Here is a 5,646-nt window from a genome sequence, read left to right on the forward strand (position 1 = left end):
TCTAGCAAAATGCTAAGCTTTGTTCATTAGAAACTTAGCTGTCAAACCAAGCATTTTTCCTTTTGTGGTCATGTGATCCCTGATCTCTGACATTTTCAAGCGAGTAGCCTTTGCGATGTCTTGATCTTTGGGATCTTCCTCCAAACCAGAAAATGGAGCTTGACTAGAAATAGGAACACCAATCAAATGAGAGTATTCTTCAAGTGTTGGCATAAGCTGATAGTTGGGGAAAGTGAAGCAGTGATACACGGGATCATAAAACTGAATCAAAGTAGAAAGAAGTCCATATGCCATGTTGATCTTCAAAAGAGAGAGCAAATGTCCATATCTTTTGCTGAAAGCCTCTGTGTCAACAACCAAAGATCCCAATCTCCTTAGGTCTTCTAACTCAGGACTCTTGAAAGTGTACTTTTGAGTTTTTTTCCTTCCAAAATCCATGATAAACCTAATGTTTGCAACAAAAGTTCCTAAGTTCCTTGAAAACTTTGTTAAAAAAAATTATGTTTATGATGCATGGATGTATGAATGCACAAACACACAAACAAGGGTCACACACAAATAGGGTTCAAAGGTTCGACATTGCGAGCATGAGGCCATGGGTCTAACCATCCCAAATGTACCATGGGTTTATTTTGTACCTGTACAGTGGGTTCTACAAAGGTTCCCAAAAATCATTGACCCATCTTTCGGATATTATCAACACGCCAATTACTCGGGAATCAATAATATTCTCAAGAGAATCTCATTTGAGTGTAGTATCACGTCTCAACTATTTCAGATTTACACCTTCATAGTCATCGCACTACATCCTTAAGACCAAGTGGGGTAAAGGGGTTACTAAGGTCCTCAGCTTCTCAGGTTACCCAAATCAATATAGTATGTGTTTTCACAATTGCTTGATCAACAATACTAATTGTAAAGTGAACCTCCACATGAGTGGTGGATTCTCAAGTCAGCTTGTTCAGGATTAATCTCCCTATAAGCCTTCTTGACTATACCACATCCTATCTTATTTCTGTACACTCAAGTTCGGGTTAGGACTTAACTCACCATACAATGGATCGCCCAAAACAAAGATCCAAACAAACAAAAAAAACTAACAATAACAACACAAATATAATCAAAATAGGCTTAACCCTCTTACAATGTGTCCCCAGTGAAGTCGCCATTTCTGTCGCGGTGATAATCGAATATCAAGCTATTGTATTAACTTGAATCACAAAACATTAAATGTTCACCACCGAACTTTAATTTATCCAAGGGAAGGGGAAAAATCGAATAAAACCCTAATTGTGCAATGGAAAAACAATGCGAAGAGATCTAAAGTTTGGGGGTTGGTTATACTAAGGGAAGGTATTAGCATCCTCAGTATCTATAGTATCCTATAGGAACATTTTAAAAGTATTTGTGTTAAGTTATTATTTGTTTGCTATTATTTGGAAATGTTTTATTGGGAAGCACCTAAAGGTTTTATTAAGTTTGCTCGCCAAAACTTCGCGGTCATGTGCCTACGTATCCTTATAAGGATGGAATCAGAGCAACCATAGTTCACCTAACTAATGGTGAAAGAACACTTAGTAGTGATCAAGGTTCCAAATTGGGAAGTAAGTGTTCATAACAAACATACTTAAAAGAGTTACAAACTCTTACTTAAATCTAAGTTGAAAGTGAGAATGACTCTATCAAGGTCAAAGGGAAACTAGGGATTGCTAAATTACCTATGACATTAAGTCAATAAAGACGTCTTTCCCTTGGATTTAGGCAAAAAGATAAACAAAATATAAGCAAGATGAAGAATATGTTCAAGCATGACATCAACAAATATAAGCACATGATAAAGAAGATGTTCAAGCATGACATCAACAAAGATAAACAAATGGTAAAGAAGATGTTCAAGCATGACATCAACAAGGACAAACAAATATGAAGAAGATGTTCAAACATTACATCCACAAAGATAAGCAAATGAATATGATGTTCATACATGACATCAACAAATATAAGCACATGATAAAGAAGATGTTCAAGCATGACATCAACAAAGATAAACAAATGGTAAAGAAGATGTTCAAGCATGACATCAACAAGGACAAACAAATATGAAGAATATGTTCAAACATTACATCCACAAAGATAAGCAAATGAATATGATGTTCATACATGACATCAACAAATATATGGAAGCATGATCATAACAATATCAAGCATGATATGTAAACACATATGTACAACATGTGAACATGAACAAATATATAATAACATCAATCAAAGATGTATAAAGTTAACATGAATATGAATGACATGGATATATCATCGTGAAGAAACAAAAATGAATGAGATAACGAAACATGAACATGTATATGGATGTCATAATAAGTATGAATAAACATGTGTATGCATGAAGTAAGACATGGTTTGGACATAACATCAACTTAATCATGAAAACAATTTAAGGTATTAAAGACATGCATGTTAAGGTTCAATATTATCACAAACAAAGGTTCAACATCATACAAAAAGTTTGAATATGTAAGCATACAAGTCATACAAAGACATGCTATTACAAGTTTAAAGCATTTGTAAACACATAAACAAAGAAAAACACAAGGGAATACATGGACACAAAGGTTCAACAATACATGAAATAATGACATGTGAATCATGGAATAATGGCAAAAGAAGCACACAAAAGTTCATGGCATATTAACAAAAGTTCAAAGCACATAAACATGTAAACATACATTAAAGTAAGTCAAAATTAGGTCAAAACCAAGAGTAGCATATTAACAACATCAAACAAAGTTCATATATGATGCACAATATTCATATAAGTCATGGTGATCAAGAAAAATTAAAGTATCAACCAAAGAAGGTCATTTGAAACCCTAAAACAATCCTAAAAAGGTACCAACTTTAGACAAGTATAAGTATGTGAAAAATAAATCAATTCTGGAATTTCTTTCTACCATCATAAAATAGACAAAATTATGAACACATAGCAAAAAGAGTGGGTCAAAAAGGCTTAGGGATCATCAAGTTATGAGCATTTGAAGTTATGAAAAATAACAAAAATAAATAGGCAAAAAAAACAATGAATAAAAATGGGTCTGGGGCCAGCAGGATTCAAACCCCAAAACTCTTGCACACACAAAGCCTTAACACACACACTCTAACCGCTGGGGTGGTGATACATCCAGTAAACAAAATGCAAGCACTAATATACATAATAAAAAGGTTCAAGAAATTGGAAAATGACACCAACTCATCATCTTCTTCCTCGGGTTCTTGCATGTTTCTTTTCATTTTTTCCTTCAAACTTTCAACAACCATAACTCTCTCAAATGGCCTTCAAACTTCAAACTTCAAATTTTCAACAACCAAACCTCTTGCTTCATATTCAAACTTAATACCACCACAACTTAGTTTTCACATTCACACATTCGATAATGATTGTAACTCAAACTCATTAGCATTTTGGTTCTATTTTTGTGCTTAAAAATGGGTTTCATTCATGGCTTGCATTTTGAGAGAGTTTTTGAATCAAGTTTGAGAGAAGTGGTTTTGTTTGGTTTACACTCTTTTTGGGATTTTTTGTTATTACTACTTTTCATTTATCATTTTCAATCACATTTTATCATTATTATGTTTTCTTGTTTTTTTATTTACCTATTGTTATGATTATATTGGTTGATGACAAATCTTGAATATCATTGATTATTGATCCTAAGGTTGATTGAACCTTCAACATTTCAAACATATTGATGAATGATCAATGGATCATTCTTGACATTTTGAGGTATTGATAGGTTACCTTTGGTTGATCATATTGTTGAATCTCTTGATGATAGATGAGGCCTTTTGTAACTTTGTCAGTAACTACTAACTTCTAACTTTTATATTATTGCACTTTATTTCTTCACCATTTAAATTCTCGCAATTTACTTTCCACAATTTATTTTTATTGTTCATTTTATTTCAAGCACTTTATGTTTATGTACACTATCATCCATTTACCTCATATATCATTTACTTTGTGCCATTTTATTTTCTTGTTATTTCCTTATCATTTTGCATAATCAAAAAGAATAAAAACATGATAAAATGGAAAGACTAAAAAGATGTACCATTTGTGACTTAATGTCGGACTTAGAGGACTTATTAGGAACTTTGCATTTGGACCTTGGACTATTGTATTTGACTTATTGTTTAACTTGGAGTTTCCATAGACTTGTAATATTTTATTGCAAGAATGACATTCATGGCACTACCCTAGGGAGACATGTTCTTAAGCTCGTTATCCACTTATTAGCATAGGTCACCATGCATACACAATGCTTTCTCTTGGGTTACCTACAATGAGATCCTTTATTTCTCGCATTATTTACCTTGTAATTTTCCATGTACCCCCCCCCCCCCCCTCCTGGTTGTAATTTTATTTTCCTTTGTTTCCCAATCCTTGGCGAGCATAATAAATAAAAATAAACCATTTCCCCTGATAGGAGATAAGAATTAAGATAGATAAAACACCCATGCATGTAGATAACTTAGATGATTCCCATCGAATACGATGGATATGAGGGGTGTAAGACCCCAATTTTGACCCTAAGATCCCTCATGCAATTTCATCATAAGCATTAGCATTGGGATCATATCTTGGCATCCTCCTTACCCCTCCTTTCATTGGGTTTATTTTGGGAGATATCACCAAGAATTTTGTGATTATATCATACTTATATATTATCAATTTTTACTAACAAAAATACAAAAAACATGTCTTTGCATTTATCTAACTCTTTTGTAGGTAGGGCATGATCTCATTGATTCATCAAGTTCACATCTAGGGTTTGAGACCCTCATGAACAAAGAGCACAACCAATAATTGATTCAAGAATGGTTATTAATATCACATATGAGTCCCAATGATCTCTACATGTTATATTGATCATGTTTTCTTCAAGAGTTTGAGGGTGATTTGCCTTGGAAACCCTAGTTTGACTGGGTATCTTGAGTAACTTCTCCAACAAGCTATCTCACCAATTGATAAAAAATTTCAAGGGACACTTTAAATATTCATCATCTTATACATATATGATCTACCATGAGCCAATAAAGTCAAGAGAATTGGAAATTAGCAAGTTGGTTGATGGTGGTTGGCCAGATGAATTCATCTAATCAAAACTGGGTCTCCCTAGACCCTATCTCCTACAATTTTCACCATATGAAAATGATTCCAAGAGAAAACTTACTCTAAATGACATTCCAAACAACTTTCATGTTGAGACCTAGAGCTAGTTTTGCTTGGAAAATCATTTTCTATGTTGAAACATTATAGGTCATTTTGTCTAAACCCTAATTTGAAAGTCAACTTCCTAAGGCCATAACTTGCTCAATTTTTATGAGTTGAAAGATTTCCAAGTTGCAAAATCAAATTAAATGTGTATACTTCAAATTTTATGTTTGGAGTGGGAGCTAATTCAACTTTTTTGAGCATGTGATATGAGGCTACATTATAGGTCACTTTTGACCTATACCATTGATCAAGTGATTTTTCCAAACTTCAAAAATGCATAACTCTATCATTTCAAATCCAAATGACATGAAATTGGTTACCATTTTAAAGGTTTTTGAGAGAGATATAACTTTTAT

Source organism: Lathyrus oleraceus, chromosome 3, assembly GCF_024323335.1.
Source record: "Lathyrus oleraceus cultivar Zhongwan6 chromosome 3, CAAS_Psat_ZW6_1.0, whole genome shotgun sequence".
Taxonomy (NCBI): Eukaryota; Viridiplantae; Streptophyta; class Magnoliopsida; order Fabales; family Fabaceae; genus Lathyrus; species Lathyrus oleraceus.